We start from the raw sequence: 22365 nt of genomic DNA on the forward strand, positions 1-22365 counted from the left end.
GAGTAATAGGGATAGAGGAAGGAGAAGAAACCCATATCAAAGGCACAGAAAATATTTTAAAAAAAAAACCATAGATGAAAATTCCCCCAATATAAAGAAGTAGGCATCTATGTGGGTACAGGAAGCATGCAGAATACAATACAGAAGAGGTAGGGAAGGACACTACATACTCATCAGAGTAAAAATCCACTAAGAGGATATTACAATTCCAAACATCTATGCACCAAACAGAAGAACACCCAAGTTCATAAAAGAAATATTACTACAGCCAAAATCACATACTGACTCTTACACACTAATACTGGGTAACTTCAAATACCTTACTCTCCAATAGACAGAAAAACTAAAGAGAAATGCTGAAGCTAACTGAAATAATAAATCAAATGGATCTAGCAGATATTTACAGAACATTTCATCCAAACACAGAAGAATATACCTTTTCAGAAACTCATGGAACTTTCTCCAACGTTGACAACATACTTGGACACAAGGCAAGTCTCAACAGAGACAAGAAAATTGAAATAATGCTCTGCACCCTGTATCTGACTACCACAGATTAAATCTAGATGTCAACAACAGAAACAATGAAAAGTTTACAGACTCAAAGAAACTGAACAACTTACTACTGAATAAAAAGTAGGTCAAGGCGTAAAGCCAGAAGGAATTGAAAACCTTTTATAATTGAATGAAAATGAAAATGCAACATAGCCAAACCTATGGGTCCTATTGAAGGCAGGTCTAAAAGACAAGTTCATATAACTAGATGCCTACAAAGAAATTGGAGAGATGTCGTATTAGCCCCTTAACAGCACACCAAGGAAAGCTAGAACAAGATGAAGTAGTAGACAGAAAGAAGTAATCAGACTTGGGACTGAAATTAATCAAACAGAACCAACAACAACAACAACAACAACAACAAAGAAATACAAAGAATCAAAGAAATAGAGTTGTTTGGTTGAGAAAATCAACAAGATTGACAAACACTTAGCCTAATGAACTAGAAGACACACAAAGAAGTTCCAAATTAATAAAACTGTAGATAAAAGGTGGCATTAGGAAATTCAGAGAATCTTTTTTTTCATTTTTCTTTATTAAGAAATTTTCTACTCACTCTACATACCAACCACAGATCCCACCTCCTCCTCCTTCCACCCCCCAGCCCTCTCTCCCAAGTCACCCCACATCCCCACATCTCACAAATCAAGGTCTTCCATGGGGAGTCAGCAAAGCCCAGCACACTGAGCTTAGGCAGGTCCAAGCCCCTTCCCACTGCACCAAGGCTGCACAAGGCATCACACCACAGGCACCGGGTTTGCTAAAGTCTGACCATGCAGCAGGGATGGATTCCGATCCCCCTGTCTGGGTGCCCCCCAAACAGTTTGAGCTAAACAACTGTCTTCTGTATCCAGAGGGCCTAGTCCAGTCCCGTGGGGGCTCCACAGCCACTAGTCTACAGTTCATGGGCTTCCTCCACTGTGGCCAGTCATCTCTGCACGTTCTCCCATCATGATCTTGACGTCCCTCACCTGCAGTATCTCTCCTCTCTCTCATCAATTGGATTCACAGAACTCAGCCTGGTGCCTGGCCATGGATCTCTGTATCTGCCTCCATCTGTCACTGGACAAAAGATCTATGATGACAGTTAGGTTATTCGCTAGACCAGTCACCAGAGTAGACCAGTCCAGGCACCCTCTGGACCACTGCCAGCAGTCCAAGGTGGGGTCATCGTTGTGGATTCCTGAGAGCCTCCCCAGGACCCTGCCTCTTCCTATTCCCATGATGTCCTCATCTATCATGGTATCTTCCTCCCTGCCCTCCCACTCTGTTCCAGCTTGACTCCCCCATTTCCCTATGTTCTCATCCCCCACTCCTTGCCCTCTGCCACCCACCCACACCCAGTCCACTCATGTAGATCTCATCCACTTCTCCTTTGTTGGGTCATCCATGTGTCCCTCCTAGGGTCCTTACCTGTTAGCTAGCCTCTCTGGAGCTGGGGGTTACAGTCTGGCCATCCCTTCCCTCACATCTAGTATCCACTTATGAGTGAGTACATACTATGTTTGTCCTTCTGAGTCTGGGTTACCTCACTCAGGATGATATTTTCTAGTTCCATCCATTTGCCTGCAAATTTCATATCATTGTTTTTTTTTTTTTACTGCTGAGTAGTACTCCATATGTGCCACATTTTCTTTATCCATTCTTCATTTGAGGGGCATCTAGGTTGTTTCCAGGTTCTTGCTATTATGAATAATACTGATATGAACATAGTTGAGCATGTGTCCTTGTTGTAAGATTGAGCATCCCTTGGATATATGCCCAACAGTGGTATAGCAGGGTCTTGAGAAAGACTTATTCCCAATTTTCTGAGAAAACGCCATACTGATTTCTACAGTGGCTGTACAAGTTTGCATTCCCACCAACAGTGGAGGAGTGTTCCCCTTGCTCCACATCCTCTCCAGCATAAGTTGTCTTCAGTGTTTTTGATCTTAGCCATTCTGACAGGTGTACAATGGTATCTCAGAGTTGTTTTGATTTATATTTCCCTGATGACTAAGGATGTTGAGCAATTTCTTAAAGGTCTTTCAGCCATTTGAGATTCTTCTGTTGAGAATTCTTTGTTAAGCTCTGTAGCCCATTTTTTAATTGCATTGCTCAGTATTTTGAAGTCTAGCTTTTTGAGTTCTTTATATATTTTGGAGATCAGCCCTCTGTCAGATGTGGGGTTGGTGAAGATCTTTTCCCATTCTGTAGGCTGTCATTTTGACTGTGTATTTGCTCTACAAAAGCTTCTCAGTTTCAGGAGGTCTGAATTTACTAATTGTTTCACTCAGTGTCTATGCTACTGGTGTTATATTTAGGAAGTGGTCTCCCATGCCAATATGTTCCAGACTACTTCCTACTTTCTTTTCTTTCAGGTTCAGTGTAACTGGATTTATGTTGAGGTCTTTGATCCACTTGGACTTGAGTTTTGTTCATGGTAACAGATATGGATGGATCTATTTGCAATCTTCTGCATGTTGACATTTAGTTATGCCAGCACCATTTTTTGAAGATGCTTTCTTTTTTCCATTGTACAGTTTTGGCTTCTTTGTCAAAAATATGTTCATAGGTGTGTGGACTAATGTCAGGGTCTTCAATTCAATTCTATTGGTGCACATGTCAGTTTTTATGCCAGTACCGAGCTGTTTTTATTACTATAGCTCTATAGTAGAGCTTGAGGTCAGGGATCATGATGCCTCCAGAGGTTGCTTTATTTTACAGGATTCTTTTAGCTATCCTAGGTTTTTTTATTTTTCCATATAAAGTTAAGTATTCTTTCCAAGTCTCTGAAGAATTGTGTTGGGATTCTGATGGGGATTGCATTGAATCTGTAGATTGCTATTGGTAAGATTGCCATTTTTACTATGTTAATTCTACCTATCCATGAGCATCGGAGATCTTTCCATTTGCTCATATCTTCTTCAATTTCTTTCTTCAGAGACTTAAAGTTTTTTTCATACAGGTCTTTCACTTGCTTAGTTAGAGTTACCCCAAGGTATTTTATATTATTTATGACTATTGTAAAGGGTGATGTTTCTCTTATTTCTTTCTCAGCCTGTTTATCATTTGCATATAGAAGGGCTACTAATTTTTTTGAGTTAATCTTGTATCCTGCCACCTTACTGAAGGAATTTATCAGCTGTAGGAGTTCCCTGGTAGATTTTTGGGGTCACTTATGTATGCTATCATATCATCTGCAAATAGTGAAAGTTTGACTTCTTCCTTTCCAGTTTGTATCCCCTTGTCTCTTTTTGTTGTCTTGTTGCTCTAGCTAGAATTTCAAGTACTATGTTGAATAAGTATGGGGAGAGTGAACAGCCTTGTCTTGTTCCTGATTTTAGTGGAATTGCTTTGAGTTTCTCTCCATTTAATTTGATGTTGGCTGTTGGCTTGCTGAAAAATTGCCTTTATTATGTTTAGGTACATTCCTTGTGTTCCTGATCTCTCTAGAACCTTTATCATGAAGGGGTGTTGGATTTTGTCAAAGGCATTTTCAGTATCCAATGAGATGATCATGTAGTTTTTTCTTTCAGTTTGTTTATATGGTATATTACATTGACAGATTTTCATATGTTGAACCATCCTTGCATCCCTGGGATGAAGCCTACTTGGTCATGGTGATAATTATTTTGATGTGTTCCTTGTTGGGGATGCTGTGAGTGTGTTGCTCTTATTGGTTGATAAGTAAAATGCTGATTGGCCAGTAGCCAGGAAGTATAGTTGGGACAAGCAGAGAAGAGAATTCTGGGAGGAGGAAGGCTGAGGCAGGAGATGCTACCAGCCACCACTGTCATGAGGAGCAGGATGTAAAGTACCGGTAAGCCATGAACCATGCGGCAAGGTATAGATTTATAGAAATGGGTTAATTTAAGATATAAGAACTAGATAGCAAGAAGCCTGCCACGGCCATACAGTTTATAAGTAATATAAGTCTCTGTGTGTTTACTTGGCTGCAGGACTGACAGGTGAGAGATATTTGTCCTGATCGTGGGCCAGGCATGAACAGGAAAAAGTCAGCTACAGTTCCTGGATTCAGTTAGTCAGTATTTTATTGAGTATTTTTGCATCAATGTTCATGAGGGAGATTGGTCTGTAATTCTCTGTGTTTGTTGCATCTTTGTGTGGTTTGGATATCAGGGTAACTGTAGCCTCATAAAAATAATTTGGTAATGTTCCTTCTGTTTCTATTGTGTGGAACAATTTGAAGAGTATTGATATTAGCTCTTCTTTGAAAATCTGGTAGAATTCTGTGCTGAAACCATCTGGTACTGGGCTTTTTTTTGCTTGGGAGAATTTAATCACCATTTCTATTTTTTATGGGTTATTGATCTATTTAAATAGTTTATATCATCTTGATTTAACTTTGGTATGGGGTACCTATCCAGAAAATCATCCATTTCTTTCAGATTTTCCAATTTTGTGGAGTACAGGTTTTTGAAGTATGACCTGATGATTCTCTGAATTTCCTCATTGTCTGTTGTTATATCTCCCTTTTTATTTCTGATTTTGTTAATTTGGATACTCTCTCTCTGTTTTTTGGTTAATGTGGATAAGGACTTGTCTATCTTGTTGATTTTCTCAAAGAACCAACTCTTTTTTCATTGATTCTTTGTATTGTTCTCTTTGTTTCTATTTTATTGATTTCAGCCCTCAATTTGATTATTTCCTGGCATCTGTTTCTCCTGGGTGAGTTTGCTTCTTCTTGTTCTAGAGCTTTCAGTTGTGCTGTTAAGTCACTAGTGTGAGATTTCTCCAACTTCTTTATGTGGGCATTTAGAGCTATGAATTTTCCTCTTAGCACTGCTTTCATAGTGTTCCATAAGTTTGGGTATGTTGTACATTCATTTTCATTGAATTCTAGGAAATCTTTAATTTTTTATTTCTTCTTTGACCCATTGGTGATTCAGTTGGGCATTATTCAGTTTCCATGAGATTGTAGGCTTTCTGTAATTTTTGTTGTTGAAATCCAACTTTAAGCCATGGTGGTCCTATAAGATACAGGAGATTATTTCAATTTTTTTTTTTAATTTGTTGAGATTTGCTTTGTGACCAAGCATGTGGTCGATTTTGGAGAAGGTTCCATGGGGTGCTGAAAAGAAGGTATATTCTTTTGTGTTAGGATGAAATATTCTGTAGATATCTATTAAGTCCATTTGAGTCATAATGTCTGTTAGTTCCCTTACTTCTCTGTTAAGTTTCTGTCTGGCAGACCTGTCCATTGGTGAGAGTGGGGTATTGAAGTCTCCCACTACTAGTGTAAGGGGTTTGATGTGCGATTTAAGTTTTAGTAATGTTTCTTTTAGGAATGTAGGTGCCCTTGTATTTGGGGCATAATTATTCAGAATTGAGACTTCATCTTGTTGGATTTTCCCTGTGATAAATATGTAATGTCCTTCCAAATCTCTTTTTGTTGATTGATTTTAGTTTGAAGTCTATTTTATTAGATATTAGGATAGCCACACCAGCTTGCTTCTTAAATCCATTTGATTGGAAAGTCTTTTCCCAGACTTTTATTCTGAGGTAGTGTCTGTCTTTGAAGTTGAGGTGTGTTTCTTGTATGCAACAAATGGATGGATCTTGTTTTCATATCCATTCTGTTAGCCTGTGTCCTTTTATAGGTGAATTGAGACCATTGATATTAATGGATATTAATGACCAGTGATTGTTAATTTCTGTTAATTTTGGTGGTAGTTTTGTATGTTTCCCTTCTTTGTTATTTGTTGATATGGGACTAACTATTGCCTGTGTTTTCATGGGTGTATCTCACTTCCTTAGGGTGGATTTTTCTTTCAAGTGCTTTCTGTAGGGCTGGATTTGTGGAGAGATATTGTTTAAATCTGGTTTTATCATGGAATATTTTGTTTATTCTGTCTATGTTGATTGAGAGTTTTGCTGGGTGTAATAGTCTGGGTTGGCATCGGTGGTCTCTTAGTGTCTGCATAACGTCTGTCCAGGACCTTCTGGCTTTTAGAGTCTCCATTGAGAAATCAGGTGTTACTCTTATGGGTCTGCCTTTATATGTTACTTGGCCTTTTCCATTTGCAGCTCTTAATATTTTTTTCTTTATTCTATATGTTTAATGGTTTGATCATTATGTGTCAAGGGGACTTTTTTTTTTTTTTTTTAAGATCCAGTCTATTTGGTGTTCAATAACCTTCTTGTATCTTTATAGGCATTTCCTTCTTTAGGTTGGGAAAGTTTTCCTCTATGATTTTGTTGAATATATTTTCTGTGCCTTTGAGTTGGTATTCTTCTCATTCTTCTATCCCTATTGTTATTAGGTTTGATCTTTTCATGGTGTCCCACATTTTCTGGACATTTTGGGTCATGATTTTATTGGCTCTAGTGTTTTCTTTGACTGATGAAATTATTTCCTCTATCATATCTTCAATGCCAGAGATCTGCTCTTCCATCTCTTGCATTATGTTGGTTATGCTTGCATCTGTAGTTCCTGTTTATTTACTCAGATTTTCCACTTCCAGCATTCCCTCAGTTTGTGTCTTCTTTATTGTCTCAATTTCAGTTTTCAAATCTTGAACTGTTTCCCTCAATTGTTTAATTGCTTTCTCTTGGCTTTCAAGGGATTTACTGATTTCTTCCCATTTTTTGTTTGACTTTTCCTTGAATTCTTTAAAGGAATTTTTCATTTCCTCTTTAGAGATGCCTATCATCTTCTTAAGGTCATTTTTTTTTTTTTTTTTTTTTTTTTTTTTTTTTTGAGACAGGGTTTCTCTGTGTAGCTTTGCGCCTTTCCTGGAACTCACTTGGTAGTCCAGGCTGGCCTCGAACTCACAGAGATCCGCCTGGCTCTGCCTCCCGAGTGCTGGGATTAAAGGCGTGCGCCACCACCGCCCGGCCTTAAGGTCATTTTTAAGGTTGATTTCTTCTGTTTCTTCTGTGCTGGGATGTTCAAGTCTTGCTGATGTAGATTCTGATGGAGCCATATTGGTTTTTATGTTGTTGACTATATTTTTGCACTGGCATCTACCCATCTCTTTCTCTACTTGGTGCAAGTGGTGTTTGTTTCTGAGGGAGCCTCTCTTGGTCTGATCAATACTCTTGGTTCAGTAGGAGCTCTTGGTCTAGTCGGTGGTGATGGACTCTTTGTCTCAGGGAGCAGCTCTTAGTTCAATTGGTGCTTGTGGGCTCTGTCTCAGGGAGTAGATGCAATCTTGGCAGGTGCTTGGGTTGGGAGGGGTGGGGCTTGTGGGTTACAGGGTCTGGTGGGGGATGGTGGTAGTCTGACCTGTCTGAAGTAGGTCTACCTGCTGACAGGCCTGAAGCTGGGACTGCAATGGGTGGTCGTGTAGGGGTGCAGGGTTGTGCCCCTGAGCCCAAAGCCTAGGGGTTGGGGTGTTTGGGTATGAGGATAAACACTCACCTCTTAGTCCAATCAGGTGTTGGTGGGCTCTGTCTCAGGGAACAGTTGCAGTGATAGAGGGTGAGTGGGATTTGGGGGAGGTGGGCCTTGGGTTACAGGGTCTGATGGGAGATGGCAGTAATCTGACCTGTCTGCAGGAGGCCTGCCTATTGGCTTGAGACTGGGACTGCAATGGATGGTGGTGTGGGGGCACCGGGTTGTGTCCCTGGGCCCAAAGCCTAGGGGCTGCGGTGTTTGGGTATGAGGGTAAAGACTCACCTCTTAGTACAATCGGGTGCTGGTGGGCTCTCAGGAAGTTCAGAGAATCTTAAGGGCATATTTTAAAATGTGTACTCCATCATACTGGAAAAACTAAAAGAAAGGGATTAATTTCTTGATCTATACTACCTACCAAGGTAAGTCAAGATCGATAAGCAGTTTAAACAGACCCACAACCCCCTTGAAATAGAGACAGTAATTAACAAAGTAATTAAGCAAAAAAGGTCCAGGGACAGTTGGAGTCTAGAGCAGAATTCTACCAGACTTTCAAAGAAGAACTAACACTCCTCAAATTATTATGCAAATTAGAAACTGAAGCAACATTTCCTGGTTCTTTTTGACAAGGCCTACCATTCTGATACCAAAGCCACATAAAGATGCAACAAAAAAGAAATTTGTAGACTAATACCTACAAATATCTACACAAATGCAAGTTTTTTTTTCAACAAAATAGTTACAAACTGAATCCAAGAACATATAAAAAAGATTATCCACCATGACAAAGTAGGCCTTATCCCAGAGATAGAGGAATGGTTCAACATACATGAATTGATACCCCATAAACAGACTGAAAAACAAAACAAAACAAAAAAAGACCCCACACAATCATCTCATTTGGTGCAGAAAATCTTTGACAAAATCCAAGATTCCCTCATGATAAAAGTCCTGGAGAGACTAGAGATACAATGGACATACTTCAACATAATAAAGGCAATTTATAGCCATTCCACAGTCAACATAAATCTAAATGAAGAGAAACTCAAAGCATTTCCACTAAAATCAGGAATAAGACAAGGTTGTCCACTCTCTTCATAGCCATTCAATACAGTATTTGAAGTTTTAACTAAAACAATAAGACAAGTGAAAGAGATTGTATTAGTTAGGGTTCTTCAGAATTATAGAACTTATAGAATGAATCTCTGTCTCTCTCCTCTCTCTCTCTCTCCCCTCTCTCTCCCCCCTCTCTCCTCCCCCCTCTCTCTCTCTATATATGTGTATATATATATATATATATATATATATATATATATATATATATGATTTATTAGAATCACTTACAGGATTACTTGTCTGGCTAATCCAACAATGGCTGGCAATGAACAGAATCCAGTAGCTGTTCTGTGCACAAGGCTGGATGTCTCATCTGGTCTTCAGTATATGCTGGAATCCCAAAGCAGTAGACTCTAATGCCAGTGAAAAAATGGATTTGCTAGCAAGGTGAGAGCTAGCAAGCAGAGAGGAAAATCTTTCTTCTTCCATATCTTTAACTAGGCTTCCAGCCAAAGGCATAGCCTAGATTAGATCTGGATTAAAGATCTGGACTAAAGGTGTATCATCCTGCCTCAAGATCTGGACTAAAGATGTGTCCTCCTGCCTCAGAGATCTGCTTCTAATCACATTGAACCTCATTGGCTCTACTAGAGTCTGGTACCATTCACTGAAATAATGGTGACTCACTTAGGGAGGCTAAGTATGACTCATTTGCTTGATAGTGCCTAATGCCATTGGCACTTGATGCAGACCCAGGATAGAGCTGGTTATTGTCACAGGAAATGTGGTTTCAGATTGCACTATCACATAGAGTTTTGTTAACTAAGTTTGGAGGGGTCATGGATAGCTAAAAAGTTTCTGAATGTGCAACCAAAAATTAACTCAAAACAAGTAATGAGTTCATCAGTTGTCTCAGAATTTTTATTGATGTGATAAAATACCTTTGCTAATTGAATCATAGATAGTCTTTTAATAAAAAACTCAGAGCCAGATATCAGGGTGAAAGATGAAAGATCAGAGAAGCAGAACAGCCAGCCACTAGTTCTTACCTCTATAAAATCCTCAGCCTAAAGAGAATGAGTTCCTGTTTTCTCACGCCTTATATACCTTTTTCTGCTCAGACATCACTTCCTGGCATTAAAGGCATGTGTGTTTCCCAGTACTGGGATTAAGGGTGTGTTCCACCACTGCCTGACCTCTATGTCTAATTTAGTGCCTGGCTCTGTCCTCTGATCTTCAGGCAAGTTTATTAGGGTACACAATATATCACCACACGCCTTGACCAAAAACAACTTGGGGAAGAAATGATTTATTTCACTTACATTTTCAGGTGACCAACAACCAAAAAGCAAGTTGGCAAAGACAGGGTTTTTGGGATCACACTTGCACATTGTAGTTCATTGAAGAAAGCTATGGCAGGAACTCAACCAGGGCAGGAACCTGGAGGCAGGAGCTGATGCAGAGGCTGTGGAGGAGTGCTGCTTACTGTCTTGCTTCCCTTGACTTGCTCAGGACCACCAAGCCCAGGGATGACATTATGCACAATGGGCTGGGCCCTCTCTATCATTAAATAAGAAAATGCTCTACAAACTTTTCTACAGCCTGATCTCATGGAGGCATTTTCTTAACTGAGGTGCCCTCCTCTCAGATGACTGTATTTTGTGTCAAATTGACACATGTAGCCAGTACAATTGACATCTTGTCAGCTTGACACACAAATACATTACTGTTAAGCAACAACCTTTCCTTTCTAGTTCATCCTCAAGATCACACATTAATAAAGGTATCACAATATAAAACATTTTTACAAACTTTAAAAGTCCCATAGCCTTACAAATACAAACACTTTAGAAGTTGTCTCTTTAAAAATATCCAGTCTCTTTTAAAATCCAAATTCCCTGTAAAAATCTCAAATCTCACCCCCTCTCAAGTTTAGTCTCTCAACTGTGGGCTCTTGTAAAATCAAAAATAAATACGTTCTTATTTCAAGAGGGAACCGAACCAGGGCACAGTTGCAATCTGAGCAAAGCAAAACCACACTCCTAACAGTGTAAATAATGGAATGTCCAACATCTGGGATCCATTCATGATCTTCTGGGCTTCTCCAAAGGGCTTGAATCATGTCTCCGGCTCTGCCCTCTGTAGCACACACAGCTTGTCTTTTAGGCTCTGACTGGCTCCACTTCACTGCTGCTGCTGTTCTTGGTGGTCATCCCACAGTACTGGCATCTCCAAAATGCTGGTGTTTTCTGCTGCAACTGGGCTGCACTTTCATCAAGAGCCTCTCATCGGCTGTCTTCATGGTGCCAAGCCTCAACTTTTTTACCTGACTCCTTCAGTCCTGGGCCTTCAACTGCCATTGAGGCTGCATCTTCTCCAATGACCTCTCCTGGCCTCTCACAATGCCAAGCCTCAGCTGCTCTCCGTGACCCCTTCACACCTTCAAAACCATCAATACCTGGGTGACTCCTACACTACCAAGTTCAGCTGCTGGCACAATGCACACCCTCACCCACTTTTGGAACACGGTATCTGTGTGCTGACCCTGAGCAAATACTTCCCAGAAGATTTCACCTCAGTGATGCTGGTCTCTTCTTAATCACCACCAATGTCTTGGCTCCAGCTAACCAGTATCAGTTGTCGCAGGAATGCAAAGGTTTCAGTTCAATGTTGCCAGACTCTTGTGAAGTACAGCTGACTCTTCAGCTGACCAGAATGACAGAATCTCAACTCAAAATAACAAATGGCCCTGTAGAGTCTTCAAACTTCCCTCCAAAACTTCACACACTAGGCCTCCATCACCTGCATTGCCCTTAACATTCTCATCTTCCAGGCTCCCACAGAACAGTCCCTGAGCTCTCAACACTCCATCGCTTTTCTATCCCAAAGTTCCAAAGTCCTTCCACAATCCACCCCCCAAACAATGCCAGGTCTGTCACAGCAATACCCCACTCCTGGTACCAACTTGTCTTAGTTAGGGTTTCTATTCTCGTGATGAAACACCATGACCAAAAAGCAAGTTGGAGAAGAAAGGGTTTATTTGGCCTGCACTTCTACAACACCTTCCATCATCATCACTTGATCTTAGCCATTTAATAGGTGGAAGATGAAATCTCAAAGTAGTTTTGATTTGCACTTTCCTGCTGATTGAGGATATTTGTCTTAGGGTTACTAATGCTGTGATAAAACATAATGGCCAAAAGCAACTTGGAGAGTAAAGGGTTTATTTCACTCACAGTTCCACTTAAGTTCATCATCAAAAACAGTGAGGGAAGAAATTTAGAGGCAGGAGCTAATACAGAGGCCATGGAGGGGTACTGCTTCCTGGCTTGCTCCCCATGGCTTGTTCAACCTGTTTTTTTTTTTAATAGAACCTAAGACCTGCAGCCCAGGTTTGGAACCACCCACAATGGGCTGGACCTTCCCCTATCAATCACTAAATAAGAAAATGTTCTACAGGCTGGCCCACAGCCCAATCTTCTGGAGGCATTTTCTTAATTGAGGTTTTCTCCTCTCAGATGACTACATTTTGTGTCAAGTTGACATAATTCTAGTCAGCACATAGTCTGTCACTGAGGGAAGTCACTCACGTAGGGTGGGAACCAGCAAGCAGGAACTCAAGCAGAGGCCATGGAAAAATGCTCTTGACTGGTTTGATATTCAGGGATTGCTTGTCCTTTTAGATGATCCAGAACCATTGGCCCAGGTGTGGTACCATGTCCAGTAGGCCGGGCCCACTCACATCAAGGACTAAAAGCAATCAATTGTCTTATTCTGCCTTGATACTTATGAAATACAAGAATGGCCAGTAAAATAAGGACATTTTTAAGGCTCAATAGTGATATTTATTAGGCAGGTAACAGCAGCTATTTAATTTGATTTAAGGCCTATTTAATGAGAGGATTCATGTCAAGTACCAGCAACCCAGCAAACTATCCATGACTGGTGAGACCACAGAAGCTGGAGAAAAGCCTATGATGACCACTTTCCTAAATTAATAAAATTCTTAACCACATTCTACATAATTTTCCTGATACCCACCTAATCAAGGATGTTTCTTTTTTAAGCAGACAGAGACCAAGATAGAAATCCACAATTGGCACAAACACAGAGAACAACAGACTGTAGGGTGCCCTGCCTTGCTGACTTATCTTCGACACAACTGATACACCCAGGGCTCAGGGAGCATTGCGGAAGAAGGGGTAGAAGGATTGTCAGAGCAGAGGACCAGGAAGTGCGCTTTGGGAATGTGTCATGTATATCAAACCAGGAAGGTGTACCCATGAGATCTCAACATGGTAGTCTAAACAAGACCTAAACAAATAAGATAGCAGTTGACATAATACCATGGATGAGGGAAAGCTAATAAGGCCCGACCACTAGATGAAGAACTACAGGCCTACAGGCAACTGATGGCTACTGAGAGAGGAAGAATTAGTCTTCCCTAAGGAGAGCACCCCTAAGTCATTATCTAATCTCAAGTGGTCAACCCTAAAATATGTACACATGAATAGCACTAAATGGACTCAGTTGGTTGCATTTATATATTTATGTGTTTGTATACATGTAAGAATAATATTGAAGAACAATAGAGATATGCATGAAAGTAGAAAAAGAGCTTGAGAGTAGAGGAAGGGTAACAGTGGGGGTATAGGATATATATATATATATATATATACATATATACATACATATATATATATATGTATGTATTGGGGACTGAAGATAATCAAAGTATATTAAATGCATGAAATGTCATAATGAAATCTATTAATTTGTACAATTAATAAATGTTAATAAAGATGACAAAATTCCTGAGGGAAAAGTGTTCAGCAGTGCAAATAGTTTGAGAAGCCCTGTTATCAATCAGGCAGTAGTGGTGAATACCTTTAATCCCAGCACTCAGGAGGCAGAGACAGGCAGATCTCTGAGTTTGATGCTAGTTTGATCTACAGAGTGACTTCTGGGACATCCAGGACTCCACCAAAAAACCCTGTCTTGAAAAAGGTTTTGTGGGAGTTTTAGCAGTGGGAATGGGGGTGGTGTTTCTGACTCTTTATCCTGCTCTTGGGACCCTTTTCCTCCTACTGGGTTGCCTCACCCAGCCTCTATATGAGGGTTTGTTCCTAGTCTTATTGTATCTTCTTTTTTCCCTTTTTCTTTCTTTTTTCTTTTTCTTTCTTTCTTTCTTTCTTTCTTTCTTTCTTTCTTTCTTTCTTTCTTTCTTTCTTTCTTTCTTTCTTTCTTTCTTTCTTTCTTCCTTCCTTCCTTCCTTCCTTCCTTCCTTCCTTCCTTTCTTTCTTTCTTTCTTTCTTTCTTTCTTTCTTTCTTTCTTTCTTTTTTGATTTTTTTGAGACAGGGTTTCTCTGTGTAGCTTTGCACCTTTCCTGGAACTTACTCGGTGCTGTGAGATGTTCTGTATGGCAAATGTGTTGCTCTGATTGGTTAGTAAATAAAACACTGATTGGCCAGTAGTCAGGCAAGAGAAAGTATAGGCGGGACAAGAAGGAGAAGAATTCTGGGAAGTGGAAGGCTGAGTCAGAGACACTGCCAGCTGCCACCATGACAAGGAGCATGTGAAGATGCTGGTAAGCCACAAGCCATGTGGCAAGGTATAGATTTATAGAAAAGGATTAATTTAAGATATAAGAACAGTTAGCAAGAAGCCTGCCACGGTCATACAGTTTGTAAGCAATATAAATCTCTGTGTTTACTTGGTTGGGTCTGAGCGGCTGTGGGACTGGAGGGTGAGAGAGATTTGTCCTGACTGTGAGCCAGGCAGGAAAACTCTAGCTACAACTTGGTAGCTCAGGCTGGCCTCCAACTCACAGAGATTCACCTGGCTCTGCCTTCTGAGTGCTGGAACTAACGGTGTGGGACACCACCACCCAGCTTATTCTATCTTCTTATGTCTTGTTCAGTTGATATTTCTGGGAGACCTGCTCTTTCCTGAAGGGAAATAAAGAAGGAAAGGATCTCAGAAAGAGGGCAGGGGCAGGGACTGGGAGAAGTAGAGGGAGGGGAAACTGCAATTGGGATGTATTGAAAACAAACACAAAGATGGGCAGTGGTGGCCCAGGCCTTTAATCCCAGAACTTGGTGAGGCTGGTCTACAGAGTGAGTTCCAGGACAGCCAATGCTACAGAGAAACCCTGTCTTAAAACTGTAGTTAAAAGGGACTGGCTAAAGAAACCCACCCTGACCCTGGAGCCCAGAACTATGGAAAGATGGCTCAGAGCAAGGCAGAAAGAAACACAGTTTGGCTCAGTCATATCAGAGCCATCTCTGCCCCCAGCCAACTGACTTGTAAAACCAACCAATCACAGAGCAGGACAGTAGAACCCTGTGTCCCAAGTACTACACCCCCAAGACATTCTGTGTATACTGCCCTGCATGGTCAGTTTAAAAAAAAGGCTGTTCTTTCCATCCTCATAGAGGCAGCTACTCTCCTGGATTCCTCCTTCTCAAATAAATCTCTTTCCCAAAAGAGTTTTGGGTGTGAAGATCTTCATTCACTGGCATAGAGAAGATCCTTGCTGAGACGTCCCTCAGTGGAGAAAACAAGGGAGAGCTGAAAGTGAAGAGTAAGGAGGAGCTGAACAGAAGATCTTTGCTGAGATGTCCCATAGTAGATTGAGCAAGAGAGAGCTGAAAAAGTAACACATTTGATTTGTCTGGAGCGGGAGGAGATTGCTACATTTCTGCAGGAGTTTTTCCTTTTGCAGAGTAAAGCAAAAAAAAAAAAAAAAAAAAAAAAAAAAGAAGAAGCAACATCTTAGGCTGGAGAAGCAGAGCTCTGCTAGGAAGCCCCCTGAAGTGGGGGCTGAGCAAAGCTCAGCTGTAGTGGCTCTCCAGGAGAGAAGGATTGCTATATCCTGTGAGGAGATCATCCCCCATCACACTATACCCTGACTTTTTCAAACAGTCAGGATACCCTTCCCTGCTGAAGCAGTTCCAGGCCTGACTTTCCCAAGTAGTCAGAAAAACTTCCCTCCAGGGCTGAAGTGTATCCTAGCAGTTCCAGCTGTCAGAGCTGTGCTAAACAGCTCCAGGTGTCATGGACACCTTCAGGGCAGAGCTGCTGTTCTGAGCAGCTTGAGGTGTCCAGGACACCTGGCCCTCCAGGGCTGAACTGTCTCCTTGTGGTTCTAGCCATCATAGCTGTTCTAAGCAGCTCAAGGTATTACCTGACTCCCCAGGTAGTCAGGACACCTTTCCCCAGAGTTGCAAAACTCACATTTTGGTGCCAAAATCCGGGACTAAACCCAGAGTTGTTGCAATCAATTTACTTACAAAAACCACCACCACAGCTGGTGTAGGGCCCTGGCCCCCTGTTTTGGGTAGCTGTTGCCTTGCTTGCTGGACCTTGACCTTGATGTCCTCCCTATGCTAATCCCCTGCCAGTTTCCTCCCTCCTGAATGCTTATGGAAGTTCCTTGTTTGTGCATCCTGCATATTGGGCATTAATAGCTTAGATGCAAGAATGTAGAACATCTGTAGCAAACTTCTGCCCTCTGGGGTTCTCCCATTGTGCTGTAAGCCTGTATTTAAGGCCTCCTCCCTCCTTCAATAAATGGCATTCGGCATTCTGCTGAGGCGAATGACTAGCTGTCTCTTGTCTCGTTTTTTAATCCACAGCCTCTTGCTTGGACATGGTGAACAGGTGGTGGTAGTGCGGGCGTTACCGCTACAAGCTGGGGCGTGGTGGCACACCTTTAATCCTAGCATTTGGGAGTCAGAACCAGGTGGATCTCTGGAAGTTTGAGATAAGCCTTAGGCTACAGAGCGAGATCCAGGACAGCCACCAAAACTACACAGAGAAACCCTGTCTCAAAAAACCAAAAACAGTCTACGGCCATACCATCCTGAATGTGCCCAATCTCATCTGATCTCGTAAGCTAAGCAGGGTTGGGCCTGGTTAGTACTTGGATGGGAGACTGCCTGGGAATACTGGGTGCTGTAGGCTTAAAAAACAACAACAAAAAAGCCAAAACCAAACCAAACCAAAACACCACCACCACCACAATAACAACAAAAATAAGAAAAGAACTGGGCGGTGGTGACACACACCTTTAATTCCAGCACTCGGGAGGTAGAGCTAGGTGGCTCTCTGGGAGTTCAAGATCAGCCTGGGCTATAGAGCGAGATCCAGGACATGCACCAAAACTATACAGAGAAATGCTTTCTCAAAAAACAAAACAAAACAAAACAAAACAAAAACAACAACAACAACAAAAAAAAAAACAGAAAAAGAAAAAGGAAGCCCTGCTATGAATGGGGAACTGTAGATCGCTTCCTATACATGTATGTTCATTTTGGGCTTAAGACATGTCAATATGACCCAGGGGTTTTTGTGTTCAGGTCTTATAATGAAATTTACGTGGCTGAGAAATCAGGTGTGAGGTTCATAGACTGCAGTATGGGCGACATGTTGCCACCTCCGTGTGTGATCTAAGCTTCCCTGGGATTTTATAATATCTCCTCTAAGGTAAATGTGGAAGAGGAACATTCTACAAATTCAATAATTGCTGAATTCAAAAATTGCTGAAAATACCCTCTTTATAAAGCTTACCCTTTCTCTAAAGGACAGCTGTTTGAAGAGGGGAGAGAGGGAACTCCATTTGTGAGCTTCGCTGGCATTAATAATTCAGAGGCACCCTCCATCTCTTCCCAGATAGACAGAAGGTCTATTTTAGTGCATAATGAGACAGGAGAGATGAGAAAAGGATGCGGAATAAAAGCCAAGGAGGGAAGCTGCCCACATCTGAGGCTGCCTTTTGAAGTGGAAAACTATGGTGTTTTTAATTTTTATTTATTTGATACAGGGTCTTATGTTGCCCAGGCTGGCACTGGATGCAGCAGAGGATGGCCTGATGGGGCTGATGATTATTCTCATCTCCTGGGAAGGGGCTGCATTATATTTAACTACCATGTGCGAGAGTTAATTCCTTTTTGAATCAGGATGCTATGGAAACAAGCTAAATTTATGATTTGATCTTAACTCATGGACAGTCTCATGATAATTACATTTTAAAAGTAGAAAGCCCTGTACATTTTGATATACTGTCATGAAGGTATTAAGATATCACAGACAACTGACTTCAAATATTTCCAGTACTTGGAATTTTTTAAAAAGAATATTTCTCTTTGAATTCAGAATTTCAGTAGTAATGAAAAGTTGGGCACTAAAGTGAAAATTCCTGGCAAGAAAATATTTCTCCTTGAGGAAAAAAGCTGAGCAGCTTCAGTAGGCTTAAGCTACCACCAGAGCCAGCTGAAAAATGAACACACCAATGAGAAATGATGGTTTCATTGGTGTTAAACATCTGTTGAGTGAGGTAGGATGACCTGACTTGGCTTCGTTACCACAGACTATAAAGTAAATGGAAAACATGCTTGCAGAGGAGGAGAAGGAGGATGCGTCATCTGAATCTGTAACTGGCCTGAGCCACGTAGATGGCTGGGCGCATCACCGGGCCTTTGCTGCTGAGATCAGTTGCTAGGCAGACTTCCCCAGCATTCTCAATTAGAACAGTGGTTCTCAATTAGAAGAGGGTCCTAGGGATCCCTAAATCCCTTTTAGGGAATCTGCAAGCCCCTTTTAACCCCATTTTTCTAACCCAATATTTGTGGAAATAAGATTCTTTTCTTACATCAAAAGAACATATCAAATCAGATTGACTAGAAACAGATGTGAGAATCTACCTATCTTCTAGCAAGTAAGAATTATAGTTTGCAAAATGATCCAACTTTCTCAACAATTGCTTATTGTTTTAGATAACAAATTTCTTCCTTTTCTTTTTAAAATAAGATAAGACTATATTGTATTAACTTGTACTGACTTTGTTAAAGTGATTTAATAAAATTTAATTTTCATTAAGTTTTTTTTTTTTGGCAAATTGGTACACATAATCCTTTGGGAGGAATCTAAGACAAGGATATCATGAGTTGGAGACTAGCTTGGGCTACATAGTGAGACCCTATCACAAAAACACATCATTTTTAATTCTCTCTCTCTCTCTCTCTCTCTCTCTCTCTCTCTCTCTCTCTCTCTCTCTCTCCCTTCCTTCCTTCCTTCTTTCCTTTCTTTCTTTTTCTTTCTTTTTTTTCGATTTTGGGAGACAGGGTTTCTCTGTGTAGCTTTGCACCTTTCCTGAAACTCACTTGGTAGCCCAGGCTGGCCTCGAATTCACAGAGATCCACCTGCCTCTGCCTCCCCAGGTGCTGGGATTAAAGGTGTGCGCCACCACTGCCCGACCAATTCTCCTTTCTTCTCTCTCTCTCTCTTTTTTTTTTTTTGAGACAGAGTCTCACTAAGTTTCCCCGGCTGTCCTGGAACTCACTCTGTAGACCAGGCTGGCCTCGAACTCACAGAGATCTGCTGGCTTCTGCCTCCCCACTGCTGCGATTAAGGGCGTGTGCCACCACGCCTAGCTTATTTCTTTTTCTTCAATTTTAATTTCTAATACACTAATTGCATGTCATATGGCATATAATTCACAAAACCCTTTTGTTTGTTTTTGTTTTCTGAGACAGGGGTTCTCTGTGTAATAGCCCTGACTCTCCTGGAATTCACTTTGTAGGCCAGGTTGGTCTTGAACTCACAGAGATCCATCTGCCTCTGCCTTCCAAGTGCTGAGATAAAGGCATGTGCCACTACATGGCTACAAACCCTTTTTGGTGTTCTTGTTGATATATGCACGTGAAGACAATTGTCTCATACCTGGAAATAGGAAGGTAAACTCAAAATAGCTCCAGGGAGTCTCTGAAATTAATCAGATTCATTAGGTCCTCTCTGGGCCACAGTAAGCTATCAATGTTGAGAGTTCCACCTCAGACCCGGAAGCTGAGCTGTGAGGAAGACTCTCCGAGGAGCAAAGCTACAAGAAGAGCTGACCAACTGCCTAGAAGAGGCAGAAACCAGCCGAGCTAACAGGGTTAGCCCACCAGAAGCACCTGGAAAGGACAATCTCCAGCCTGCCGAGTTGCCTTCAGGCTGTGCAGTGTGCTCCAGCTTTGGGAGTATCTGTGCTGGGGTGGCCTTTGGTGATGCAGCTGTCTTCGAGTCATTTCTGCTCCTATAAGTAACCATTCACTGTAAATAACCCCAATAAAACTCATTAGTTCCCCAAATTAGACTTTGGTGGTGTCTGTACTACACTTTGGTCTGTCGTGGGTTTCCGATCTGGGATGAGAACATATAAATGTTATACCTCCTCAGGAAAAGTTTTGTTACACAACAAATGTAAATGCATACATCTCCATGTAAATGGAAACCAGTAGAAAATTAGATATAACTGCACTTTGATCCAGCAATTCTACTCTGAGTATATAACCCCCCCAAAGGAAATAAATACAATACAGAAATATAGAGACTTCCTGTATTCATTTGTATTCATGACAACTAAGATAAAGAGTCCATCAAAGAATGAGTCAATAAAGAAAAAGTGTTAATATTCACAATGGAATACTAGACATTCTTAGAAAGAGAAAAGTCCTACCGTTTGCAATATACACATGAAATAGAGGACATTATTTATGCTTAGCCAGGTCTCCCCAAAGCAATCACTTCATGTTCTTACTCATGTAAGGAATGTAAAAAAACCTCAATATGTACAAGTAGACAGGGCTATTATTATCAGGCAGGGGTGGGGGCTATTAGATAAATGGGAGGAATAATTCTAAAAAGCTGTTGTATTCATAGTGACTATAATGAACTACAGTGTATAGCATACTTGAAAATGTCCAAGAGAGTAGACTTGTCCTCATCCCCCAACTGGTAACTATGTAAAATGATGCATATCTTAATTGGCACAACCCAGTCATTTAACAATGGGTGCATGTATTAAAACACACATTTGAAGGAACAGGAATGCTAAGAAACATCGTTTATTTTTATAGCTCAATATAGATACCACATAATTTATTGCTTAAGCAAGGACATTTTTGACAGTAAAGGCGATCTTATGAGCAATTACAACAGGGGCACAGTGTCACTTTGGTGGGTGTTTTCCTTATCCTATCTAGTGACTCATCCCCAAAGTAGAATTGTTGAAGTTAAGGGACATAAAAATTGTTTTAGAAGCTGTCTATTTTTTATTGTATTAGATATATTTGCATAAGTGATTACATCAGCCTAGGTTAAATTTGATCTCTAGTAGATTTTGTTTCTAAAAGTTGAATTCTGAAAATAGGAAAATATCATTTGGATGGCAGCAGCCTTGCTATTTTAACTCAAGAAATATTATGAAATATTATATAATCATTTAAGTGGTCTTTAATGGCATCTAATTGTACAGAAGTATAATTTTTTGACAGTTACAAATCAACGTGCATGGGAGATTAGAATCAAGGTTTACCTGGTTAGATTTTTTAAAAAGTGATTTGTTTATTTTAATTTTCCAAGACAAGTTTTCTCTGTGTGGCCCTAGCTGTCCTGGAACTCCCTCTGCAGACTAGGCTGATCTTGAACTCACAGAGATCCGCCTGCCTCTCTTTCCTGAGTGCTGGGATCAAGGGTGTGTGCTGCCACCACTGTCACCACCACCACCACCAACAACAACTGGCTTTGAATAAATTTAAGCAGCACAGCCAATAGAAGGAGCCTTTGACTCACATTGTGGGTGGAGCTTATGACGCATTGTGAATGGATACTGTCTCAGGCCCTATAAAAAGCCCGGGGGCCTTAGTGTAGTGCCTAAACTTACTTCAGCCAAGAGCTTGAGCTCGTCAATGGAGAAGTCAGATTCGAAGTCCTCTGCAGGAAACTACCAAAACTAGGTAAACTGACCCTTCTGGGAGGCAGACTTCACAATTCCACTTCTCTCTGGCTATAACTTTGTGTCTTTAGTTTTAGTTTTCAGATGGGGAAAGAGGAGGTCGTACACTGTCTGAGAACTCTGACTCTAACATCACTACTGAAGTGTTTCACAAGATAACTTCAGGGCACTTTTCTTTTTTAAAGATTGATTGATTTATTATGTATATAGTGTTCTGCCTGCATGTATACCTGCAGGCCAGAAGAGGGCACCAGATCTCATTACAGACGGTTGTGAGCCACTGCGTGGTTGCTGGGAATTGAATTCAGGACCTCTGGATGTTGTATAATTATTACTGAATTATTTCCCTAGGGTTTCTCTGTGTAGTTTTGGTGCCTGTTCCGGAGCTTGCTCTGTAGACCAGGCTGGCCTCGAACTCCCAGAGATCCGCCTGGCTCTGCCTCCCGAGTGCTGGGATTAAAGTCATGCGCCACCACTGCCTGTCATTTCTGATCATTTGAGATGGTACATAACCCTGGAAAACAAACCCTTTATAAATGCCAGTGATTTTTCTTTCTTTGGTAAAAATACCAAGTATACTCTGAGATAGCTGAGGTCTTGTGGTCTCTCACTCACCTTGTGGTGGATTTTGCTGGT

The 22365-nt window shown here is 41.1% G+C and overlaps 1 pseudogene; it reads left to right on the forward strand.

Moving 5' to 3' along the window:
- Nucleotides 1-16797: 16797 nt before the first annotated feature.
- On the forward strand, nucleotides 16798-16916 carry LOC114696889 (annotated as a pseudogene).
- The last annotated feature ends 5449 nt before the right edge of the window (nucleotides 16917-22365 follow it).

The sequence above is a fragment of the Peromyscus leucopus genome, chromosome 8a (assembly GCF_004664715.2).
Source record: "Peromyscus leucopus breed LL Stock chromosome 8a, UCI_PerLeu_2.1, whole genome shotgun sequence".
Classification (NCBI taxonomy): Eukaryota; Metazoa; Chordata; class Mammalia; order Rodentia; family Cricetidae; genus Peromyscus; species Peromyscus leucopus.